The sequence below is a fragment of the Lepisma saccharinum genome, chromosome 2 (assembly GCF_977018435.1).
Source record: "Lepisma saccharinum chromosome 2, izLepSacc3.1, whole genome shotgun sequence".
In the NCBI taxonomy this organism is placed as follows: domain Eukaryota; kingdom Metazoa; phylum Arthropoda; class Insecta; order Zygentoma; family Lepismatidae; genus Lepisma; species Lepisma saccharinum.
The window spans coordinates 1646156-1658251 of NC_139230.1; the positions used below are offsets into that span (position 1 = coordinate 1646156).

Consider the following 12096-nt stretch of genomic DNA (forward strand, 5'->3'; position numbering starts at 1 on the left):
CATTGCAACAACCGCTCAACGTACCCCCTCCCCTCCAGTAGCTTGCTTCAAACTGCACAGAGAAAGAAAGAGTCGGTGTCTCCGTGTTGCTCTGGTCATCTACGCCGCCAGTTACTTGCACGCGGTCGATCGAAAATTTTAAGATTCGGTCTTTTTGTCACTACAGTTTAACATCAGAAACACCATCGGCACAGGGGTAACCTATGAAATTGTACACATGGAGACTATAACAATAAAATCTGATCATTTAGCACTGTTGCTGTGAATTGTGCACTGCACAACTTTATTGTTTCTTGCATGAAGATTTGGCACACGCAGACGATGTATTACGTAGAATTTTCAGCAAAAATTGCAGGCTCGACCAGGACTCGAACCCGGGTCTCTGGCACACCATGCCATTGCTCTAACACTGAGCTACCGAGCCAGCCTGACTTCGCGTGATCTTTCGCTGTCGCTGTTTTACCTGTGTGAAATCGTCTCTGCTATTATTTATACTTACCCGGTGGAGGCACATAGTGGTTCGGATCCCACCTTAAACTGTAGGTCCAGTCCCGATTAGCCTTACTGTGCATAAAGTGGACTTAAAACACCAAATGTTCAATTCAATATTATTTGTATTTCTCATAAACCTTACAACTACTTAATAAATTAAAATACACAAGGTTGTTATCGTCAAAAATCATTTACTCATTCTCTCACTTTCTCTCTCTCTCTCCGACTAAATACTTGTAAATAAACATAAAAGTCATAACGAGAAGGCTTTCTTAAACGTGTTCATCATTCAATTATTCAGTGTTCATTGTACTGCATTTTCTTACCAGGAAATAATTGTAGAATTTTATATTCTCCTATAAATTCTTGTGAACTTGCAAAGTTTCGACAGAAGCCTTCATTGTTTTTTTTTATATAAGTGAGAAAATTGAAATTAGACAAAACAATTGTTAAATGTTCAAGAATAGATTGTTACCTCTTCCAGGCCCGTATCTAAAAATATGTTTTGGGGTGTCCGAACCAAGTGTCTCAGGAATAATAAATGAAAATAATTATATTAAATCAAATTAATACTAATTACAACACATAAATTAATATTATATTATTATTACACGAATAGGTAAAAAGATTTATTTATTTATTTATTTATTGCCTAAGCCCACTTTATGCACAGGAAGGCTAATCGGGACTGGACCTACAGTTTAAAGTGCGATCCGAACCGCTGCGCCATGTACCTCCACCGGGTATCGAACCCGGGACCCCTTGATTACAAGGTGACGACGTTACCACTACGCCATCGGGGAGGCCCAAGTAGGTAAAAAAAACTGTATAAGAATAGAGATATAACAAGGCATATTTATTCATTACGTAGCTTACCTGTAGTTAAGATCACACAAAAACAAGTGCTCTGACAATGAAATTAATGTCAAATAAATAAATAATTGAATATTTATCGAAAAACAAAAATGATATTACATGTAGATGGAGAAAAGTAAGTTTCTGATTAATATTTTATGCACATTATTTTGAGTAGTAGTGTGGCTACATGGATCTTCTTTGTAATGTCATTCAAAGCCGTGTGATCCCAATATAATCCTTGCCTTCTAAAAAGTTCAAAGGAAATTAATAACCATCGATTATGCAACAAATGCTAATATTTTCATTACTTAATTTTAGTACTTGGCAAGTCTTTCGGAGGGTCCGGACCCCTGGATCCTCTAAATACGTCATACCTGTCCTTCAAAGCAGTATGATCCCAATATAATCCTTGCCTTCCAATAAGTTCAGAGAAAATTATGCAACAAATGCTAAACGAGTATATTTTCATTATTTAATTTTCGTACTTAATAAGCTGGTGAGGAAAGGGGGGGGGGGTCGGATCCTGTAAATACGTTCTTGACCTCTTCCCAATTTCAAGATATGTGCATTGTATTATTTATTTAAGAATCCTTATTATTCTAAAATTAACATATTCGCATGACTGCTTTGTTAACTTGGTTCATACTTAAGTTATATTCGATTTAGTTCCGATGATATGCTTTATGTAACATATTGCAGTCTTGCCGAAATTTTCTATTGCTCTCGTCTGACTTTTTGTCGCTATCTAAGTACAGGAGGATGCATTTAACGAGAGTTCTTCCCATTTCCTATCTCATCATTTGTCTTTCCATCTCCATCCTGAAGGTAAACCACTGAATCCTCAAAGCTGACGATTCAGAGGATTCTTCTTGAAGATCCCTTGCCGGCATGGTCGAAAAGGTAGATCTGCCTCTTTGGACACATGTGTAGAACCTCCATTCTTGAGCAACCCCCCCCCCCCCTCCCTACCCCCAGTTTCTCTAGGAAATATTCTCTATCGAATGAATATCAAAAGAAGACAAGTTATTCTTGTTCGAGCGAACGTAGAAAAGGAAACTCCTAAGAAAATTTTGCATACTGTAAAATACAGTATTTATGTAGGAAAATTTCACTTTTCGCTATCGGTCCCACTTTTGGCCGAGTCATAACTAGATGTTTCGATGTCCCTGAACATGCAATGAAAAAATAATATTTTACGCCAAAGCGTCCCTAGGTATACTCTATCTCGGGAATCTCTGGAGCAATGTCGCGCATAACGGCAGAGTGTGGAAGTGAGTGAGAGGGCGGAGCGAAGCAGAATACGCTCCTGCAAACGGCTGTTGGCTGCAGTCGCTTTCCCCCTCCACGCAATCCCGTTTCCTCTCACGCGTTCATTGGTCAAGCCCTCTCGAGTCGCTACTTGCGCAGATGCTTGCTTTCGTTCGCTCGCTCCAGAGATTCCCGGGACAAATTATTTGCACCAAAACCAAAACTATTCACACTAATAGATGTTAGTTTCTCAGTTATTATATAACTATTTCATATACAGTAATAATATAATAAACAGTAGTATATTATTTAATAGACAATTATTTTATGTTCTTTATTATCTGTCTTAGTTTGCCATCGCGACCAATTCGATAATTAACTTTAATGCTTCATGAGAATTAATAATATGAAACTAAAATTATAATACATGAAAAATGAAAAGCAATTTATCAAGTGAATTGCAATTATTACGACAAACCATTGGCCCTGAAATCACGTACTTGTGCAATTAATCGTATCGTTCGGACAGGTTCCGCACTAGCGATTAGCGAAGTCCAAGAAATTGCAGCTGTTGACTTCACTGTGCTTTCAGTGTACTACCGCGTGAGCACGTCAAAAAAGAATAATACATGGTTGAGCAATTAGTTCTAGAAGCGACTACTGCTCAAAATAATTAGACTGTCAGACTAATTATTAGGCAAACTATCACACAATTACTATAAGTTTGTATGGTAAAACATTATGTCCCAGGTTTTTTCGAATTTAATTACAAACTGCCGAAGAAAAAAATATTAACCAGATTGGCCAGTGAGTGCGGGGTCTAGAAGCTAAGCTTATAAGCATCAAAGTTGTTCAGTGATTTCATGAGATCTGGGACCCCGGAGAGCCATAGTTGCCCTCTAGGACAGACTCCGTTTTACGCAATCCAGTTGATCATTTTCGAAAATGTACTCCGTGCGAAAAGAAGTTCCATTATTTCTCTACCAGAGTACATATGGGACCCATGACGGCCCAGATCCTCCAGCGATTTTATTTTAAAATTGCCTTTTAGTTTCAAGACATCAAAACACGCCATATTTGATCTAAGATGGCTACCAGCGTATCAAGCGCCGAGGTTAACAACATCCCCTCTCGTGGTTCAATACACACGCAAACTTTCATACCAGATATGTTGTCGTTTGTGTCGACGATGTTCCTATCCTACCAGGTGACAACTTGTCAAATTTGTGTTCTACTAAGACGGGTGTCGAGCACATAGTGTCAAAATTTTATGAGGATTTATAAACAGGGGCCCAGTACACCTTCTTTCCAAACATCTCATCCTCTCTCAAATTGACCTTCAAACCGAACCTCTGGCCCGGAAGGGACGGCTCGAACACTTGAGTGTGAATATATACGTACGTCTCCTTTATTACGAGCAGTGCCAAAATCTTAGTAACATTTTACTCTCTGTTAACCACACGGTGGTTAAATTCGACCTTTTTAAACAACGTCAGTTTGTTATCAACTCCTCTGAACAAATTCCACTTAGTAAACGTGGACACCCTGAAAAGCATTACCTAGAAAAGCTCTGTTTATGTTCTACTCTAAGTTATTCTTAGCGTTTGTTAGAAGCTGTGGCAATTTTCCAAAGGCTGACATCTTGGTCTTCGCAGTGCATTGCTTAGCTGAATCGCAAGCGGGAGCAATAATACTGCACAGAGCAAGCAAGCATGACAATTTTATTAAGCAATTTTGATGTGTACAGTCACTTGACATGCCGGGTTGTAACGATTCCATTGAATGTCAATGTATTCATTACAATCCGGCAGTGTCCGTGACTGTACAATATCATCCTTATTAATATTCACACGGAAGCAAAATACGCATTACAGCAAATTTCCAGGAATGTTTGCCTTAGTTGTTCGTTCTTCTAGACATGCATACTTTATTGCTCAGAAAGGCCACAATTAAATGCGTTGTTGTTAATTCATAAATAAGTCCTAAACAAAATGTCACATTTCCGGATACGAAAAGTTGCAAGACATTATTAGTGAATAGTTGACCACTGATGATTCTGTGCATGAAATGTGAGATCTGGAACTTGACAGTGAATAGAAAGAAAGTATATTTGACGATTAGAAAATGTCATGTTTCAAAATTTGCAAGGGTAGGCATCTGTATTTAACTATTTTCATGAATAAATTTACTAATTTGTTGATTCTCTTTGTACTGCTGTTGCAAGTCATGGCCCAAATACAAGGGGTTCCGGGTTCCATACCCGGTGGAGGCACAGTGATTCGGATTCCATTTTAAACTGTACCTCCAGTCCCGATTAGCCTTTCTGTACATAAATTGGACTTAAAACAAACTCGAACAAGAACCATACTTAATAATGGGTAGAACACTTACGGTAAAATTGGTTATGAACAGTGTGCGAATTCAGTTTCTTGCTTGCGGGGAGATGCCCACTCAGTGACGTATTTGTGATTTCATTTCGGAGGGTAGGTTTTTTTTTTTTAGGTATGCAAATGTGTATATGTTATCAGTTGGGAAACTAAACTATTGATTGCAATTCTAAGTACCTTAGACCAGTGGTTCTAATCTAGGACATTAAATTTTGTGATAACATTTAGACGTAATTTAGAAACAGTTACATTGTAAGAAAACTCAAGCTCATACACAAAAAGAGTTACTGAACTAGCAACTGGACCAAATTTCTATTGACCAAATTTCTATTTCAACTCAATGACGGTGTGTGGCGAGAAATGTGATTTTCCTTCAACGAACAACTCTACTTGCCATGACGGCATATTTTTGGCAGACCAATGGCGCAAGTCGGGTATCTTTTCGTATGTCCTCTGGACTCGACGACAATGTAAACAGGTAATCAATGGGCTATTTAAATATGGAACTTCAGATGCAATTGTTTTAAAGGTTAAATAACTGTTTCCCGAAAGATTTATCAGTTGTGTTTCTTCCCTAGTTACGAAATGGTATACTGTATGTTTTCAATTTTCTTTGGGGGGATAAAAACATCATTGGCAGGGATTTTTTTAAAGAAATATTCTGCCAGGGATAAAAATGCTTGTGTGTTGGTGGTGGTGGCGGGCGGGGTCTTCGCCATCCCCCTCCCCCGTTTAATTCGCACACTGGTTTTGAAGCCAGCAGAAGAGACTGGACATATCGTGATTAATATCTCGATGAGACGATAGTATACCTATTTACGAGCGCAGATAAAATTGCATATTTCGTTAGTTTTTTGTCAGAATTTCGCCACTGAAGGTTCAGAGTTCGGATCTGGGACTTGTGTTTCAAAAATAAAATCGGAAGGGTGCCATACTGCATCACAGCACAGGAAGGTAATTTCCGAGGATCATCCACCATCTCATCTCATCAATGTTGCTGGGGTAACCCTGGGAGCGAGATGGGTTGTCGGAGCGTGCTACTGACCACATCGTCTCTAATGTGGTCTGGATCAAGAATATGTGGAACCCTACTTCCACACTCCGTATGTGGCTACACATTCAATTCAAAAATGGAAATCATAAGAAAAAAGTTCAAAAAATGTTGCAATTATTGATATTTTGGTTGTACCCTCATTTTGCAGGAATACTTGGAAAACCCCAAAGATTTTTCCAAGTAAGATCTAGCACAGATTGTTTCCCACTTGTGCACGTACATTTGTCAAAGAGTTACTTGATCGCCCTGAAATATTTCAAAGTCCAGATATAGTTAATGTAGCGACGTAGCTCCTGAGTACCAGCAAGGAGAAGCCAACTTTGTTACAGGTTCCTTTACTAGACAAGAAACAGTGTGATGAAAGATTAACGTTGTTGCTTATAACCTGAAGTCCAAAACTATTTTCACCCAACATACCTACGTAGAACAAAACGGAATACTTAGGAGTGAGGAATGATGTTAGAGAATACTTGTGATTCAGGGTGTTAAAATTGGAGGCAGAGAAACTGTTGTGATGTTGTTCACCTGCAGGAAATCGCAGTCAAGTTTGAACACAAAGGGGCAAGAATTACGACAGTTTAGGTAGTCGCTTGTCTGTCTTCGAGTTATAAGTAGACCTCGGATTTTAGGGTTTTAACGTATTTTTTCCTTTACAGGTATGTAAGAAATAATAAGTTATGTCGCGCTACGACGTCAGGGGTCCCGGGTTCGAATCCTGGTCTGGGCATGGATGTTTGTGAGCGTTCATTCATCAATGTCATCGTATCATCACTCTTCATCTTCGCAAATTAGCCAAAAGTGGCACAAAAGTAAAATAAAGCAAATGAATCAATCAATCAATAAGTTCTGTCAGCGTTTCGTTAAAAAACTCAACTGATGAAGTCTTATAATATCTTAAAAAACTATTTTGCTTGTTAGAAGCTATTTAGGTTTATGCGCCTAAATCGAGCCTTTTTTTTTAGGTTTTTATATATTTTAGAGGTTTTACAGGATTTTTATGTCACACAAAGGCATTTGCTTTCTTTGGTCACGAAGAAATTCATTGACGAACTTGTTTGAAACGTACTCCCTGTCGATTTCCCTTGCTCCAAGTCCATGGTGATTTTTAAAACTCTAAACAAAGCAAAATGTCTGGTGCCACTGTTACCTGTACAGTCACGGACACTTCTGGCTTGTAACAATCCCATAGCAAGTAAAAGGGATCGTTACAACCCAGAAGTGTCCGTGACTGTACAATCCAAAGTGGTCTGATCCGTGTGGTCTTGCTCACTTTCGCGTCACTGGTGCCTTTGTGGCATTTACGCCTTGCAAATTAACATTTCAGCATCGAAGTTTGCACCACCGGCTGTTTTTGTTGTTGACCATTTTCAGCATATAAGATGATCCTCACATGAAAGAAGATCAGAAGATGAAAAAAGATTGTTGCCTAAATATACGGCGAAGAGAAAATTTTAATAGCAAATTTCCAATGGTAAGTTCTGCCATCGCCGTAGGGTTAGGCAACACACATAACGTTACGCAAGATAGTGCGTATTTCAGGATATAGGTGCCCCATTTTCATTGCCGGGGACTATACCTAATCAGTATTTTTCAAAACATTTGAACTATTTTAAGTTTTTCTCAACTTACTTCAGGATTTTTCGAACCTAACTTAAGAATTTTAGAACCTATTTTAAGAACGTAAAAGCACACTTTTTAGAACCTAAAAATCCGAGGTCTAGTTATAAGCGAGGACGTAAATATTTCATCACAGTCTTTCTCGTCTAATAAAGTTGCCTACCCTCTGATGGTACTCAGGAGCTACGTTGCCACATTAACAATTTCAGGACTTAGAAATATTTCAGGGTGGTCAGGGAACTTTTGGAGAAGTGTACATAACATGCGATCTGAGTATTCTGTCTCTATTTCTCAGCTTCTTAAATCCCTTAGTGTGCAAACACCAATGGCTCATGGGGGCGCGTGTCCCGTTTTCTACCTGCCGCTCGCTAGCTTCACTTAAGTTCCTTGCCAGTTTTGGACGTCGTCCCTAAGTGAATCACTTGATTTCAGACATCAGACGGATGTCGTATCTTTTACTGTATATACTACATTGACGATTTATAGTTAATTTTAGATATTTCGTTGGGGAGATTGGAGGATATCGCCATCCAGCTTACCCATAATCCGTCCACCCATTTTAAAGTAATTTCTTTTAGAAATAAATTCACATTGTACACATGTTATATTGTAATGGATCGCCAACATAGTAAGGTAAAAAAAAGGTAAAGTGCTCCCCTGTGCATAGCACCACGCCATGAAGGCGTATAGGGGGTGTGTGATCCGGTCGTGAGTGGGGGTGATGTGATCAGCATCACGCCCCTGACCGCCTTTACCCCCCCAGGTACCCATGTTATTCGACGCTGGGTGGGCGCCGAGGCCGCTTCGATCGTTAGAAAAGATAGAAGATTTGAACCGGCCGGGGATCGAACCCGGGACCTTGAGCATGGTAGTCAGACGCGTTACCGACTGAGCCACTGCGGCCACCATAGTTTGTAAAGTTACTTTTTTTACGGGAGGAGACGGTCTGCTTTAACACTTGTTTGTTTTCTTCTTGTATTAAGTGCACTTTATAAATATAGGCTAATCGGGACTAGACCTACAGTTTAAAGTGGGATCCGAACCACTATGTACTTCCACCGGAAATTGAACCCAAGACCCCTTGATTGCATGACGACAGGGTTAACCATTACGCTATCAGGGAGGTACCTCTGCTCTTGTGTATACTACCGAAAAAATACTCTCAGTTCATCTTACGTTTACCTAGATGCATGTAAAGGATGGAACTTTTCATGATATCTAAGTACAACAGAAAATACCCAATCCTCCTATATCAGTGCTCGAAGTGGAAATTCCTAGCCGGAGGGATGCTTGATGGAGTTTGGGAATAGAGGAGCGTGTGCGTATGCAAATATCCTTGCTGGGGAATGCCAGAAGATAATTATAACCGGGATAGCATCCCCCTCACTTCGAGCATTATCCTGTATCAAACCTGGATCTCTTCAAAAAAAATCGGAGCCTCTTGTGATTGTATCACTTCAATTAACTAATTTCATCTACTTTTGTACGTTTGGACATGTGTTGCACAGAGGGACACTTTCATATTTTGCTACTTTGTCTTACATATGCAACAAGAAATTGAATATAAAATATTTTACTGGAAAGTAGAGATAAAGATAAAAAACTGCATACATATGTACCTGTCATAAACAACACACACAAACAATTTTTTATTATTTTGAAGTTAAAGTTATGTGAGTACCGGGCATTATTTGTTTCTCTTACGAATTACTTCTTTAACTTTCTCAGTCCGCATGAGAATGCTCGACAACGTCAGTAGTTCGTTAAATTTAATTAAACCCATAAAGTTTCAAACACCCCACAGAGAGAGAGAGAGAGAGAGGAGAGATTTATGATTTCAGTCGAAGGAACTGATCGACGTGCTGCGTTTTACAACCAGAGGCGTTAGAAATCTAATAGTTTCTTGCTGTTAAGTACGTAGCGATGATTTCGTCCAATCTATACTCTCATCGTTAATTTTGAAAGTCCCTATTCAAGTTTCCAATATGTGGAAATAAGTGGGTGCATGATGGCTGTATACATTACATATTACTACTACATTCATCTTTGTAAATTACACGAGTCGCATTGTTTACGTGGTCACAATGAATGACAATAAGGAATGAGATTGCTCAATTATAAATCTACGAAGAGAGATATACCATATAAACAAGTGAAAATGCACGATTTGGCAGAATAACAACCGCATTTTTGCCTTACAATTTGCTCCCTTTCTCAAAAAAAAAACAATAAGCTTTGATACAGAAATAAATGAATCTCCATCCGAATCTTCCCAAAGCTTATGTCTGAACAACGAAATTTAATTTCGTATTAAATTCATAAAGTAGCATTAAAATAAACATTGGAAATTCGCGTATCGAACCCAGTTCCTAGCTTCAGAACGACAAACACTCGGTTGAACTTTAGTTTACGCAAGAGAGAAAGTTGTGTTCTTGTATTTGTTGCATTCCAACAAGAAAGTGCGAATTCAGTACTCGCAAGCCAGTAAATATGTAACTTGTCCGACTTTAATTATTTCTAATTTTCTTGAAATGTCGATCTAAAATTGTGAACTGTGTATGTCTTTCATATTTAAGGGAAATATCGAGCTTGGACCCCCTGAAATCTTTTCGGCGCCTCCAAAATAATCATGATAGGGTGGTTATGACAGGAGTGGGCCCATGGGAGGTGACGGGGGCGATCCCCTACACCCGAGATCTTCAACAAATACGAGCAGTCTCCAGTTTTCATTCATATTTCTTCATCATGTTTTGTTTCCTCCGAACAATCAACAATCTATGATCCTACGTAGCACTCGACCTTCTCCCCTTCTAACTCGCTGACAACGCAGGGCACCTCTCGGCTTAATGGTGTTTACAAACAAGAAAGGTTAGAGACTTGCTGAATGTCAACTATCCTTCCTTGGAGAGAAGCTTCAGAATGAGAATCTAGTGGGTGAGAGCAAACTATTCCGAGAGATGTTGCAGAAAAATGTCTTCCTGCCCTAAACAGCTTTGGAAGCAATGAGAAAATAAAGAAAATATGATATCTGTTTCCCGAGTATACTCTGCCTTCTTCAACTGTTGACTACACTGTGATTGTTGCCATAGCTGAAAGGAGCGTTTTCGCCTTCTGACATCTCGAAGCTTGATTAAGATCCCGGATGGGCGAAGAGCGAACCACAGGACTGAACCACTGATACAATTGCAAGTGCTGACAAAATAATACAGAGGTTCTCAAAGGACAAGAAGAGATTATACTTCCATCTCTAGACGTGACTGTGCTTCTTTTTTTCCCCCTTTTTTTTAAGGTCCTGAAATTTCATCCGGTCACGGACACTCCAGGTTGTACGTAATTATCCCATCGAAAGTTAATGTTAAAATCCAGAAGTGTCACAATGACAACCGTTATAAGAAATTACATAGTCACAACAAGTCATAACCCGGGGCAGATCCAGTCGGCTTTCGGGTATTTGGAATTCGGGGTGCTTGAGGATCTTTGAATTTGTATAATCAATTTGATTTCCACATTTCATAAAGTTGATGTCCTCTTTTTAATTACCATAAAGCAGGAATTTGTGCATTACATTATTATGACCCACAAAATGAAATGTACAGTCACCGGCAATAAAAATGGGACACCTATATATGTAGATCCTGAAATACTCTCTTCCCTGCAAGGCGTTGCGTGTGGTGCCCAAGTGTGGACTTTCAGTGGCAACTTCTATCGCCGCCGTAGAGTTGGGCAAAACACATCGCATCATCATTCCCCCAGTAGGCATCTGCAGTTGCGTAAAATCTGACAGTGGTCAACTATTCCAGATGCCTCTTTGACTGGAAAACGCATATTTCCAGTAACTTTCCATTTTTCGCCACCTGCTCTCATAATGGAGGTGGTCTATAATGTCGGACTTTTGAATCACCCTGTATACATAGAGATTGTCAAAAGACAACCATTATTATTTTACAGACTTAGTCTGGCACTAATTTTGGTGCCACCTTGAATTTTGGAACCTTCAAAATACGGGGAATGATTCCAAACCTGATCACATAGGTGAAATGCTTATTTTTAGATTTTGCCAGCCATTTTGACCATCATATTTAATGTTATGTGATAACGTGGATCGTTTTAATTTCTTATTTTCATAATAGAGTTTTAAAGTGCAAGTTGTATGAAATTATTATTACATTCCATGAATGATAAATAGCTGTAAAGAAATAACAGGGTTCAGGAATGGAACTATACGTCATTACCGCCATTTTGATGACGTCATTACCGACGAACAAGAGCTTAAAAACTTAAAGAGTTTGGGACGTTTTACATTCGGGATTGAATATACTATGTCCTCCCCAAAAGGCATGTTCTTCGCCAGAGAAGTGAAATAATCTACCATTTTTCCTCACGTTACAACGGTGCTAGTAGGGTTGTATATCAGCTAGCACACAACCACTACATTATATC

The 12096-nt window shown here is 39.1% G+C and overlaps 2 protein-coding genes and 1 non-coding gene across 10 annotated transcripts in view; 1 reads left to right on the plus strand and 2 right to left on the minus strand.

Moving 5' to 3' along the window:
- The window catches only part of LOC145983853 (prestin-like), a 327363-nt gene that overhangs the window by 173029 nt on the left and 142238 nt on the right, over positions 1-12096 (minus strand). The window lies entirely within an intron of this gene.
- Positions 1-12096, plus strand: part of CRMP (Collapsin Response Mediator Protein) — a 276601-nt gene that overhangs the window by 204 nt on the left and 264301 nt on the right. The gene's annotated exons all lie outside the window — the stretch shown is intronic.
- TRNAT-GGU (transfer RNA threonine (anticodon GGU)) lies at positions 354-424 on the minus strand. The gene has a single exon. It is a non-coding gene; the product is annotated as a tRNA-Thr (tRNA).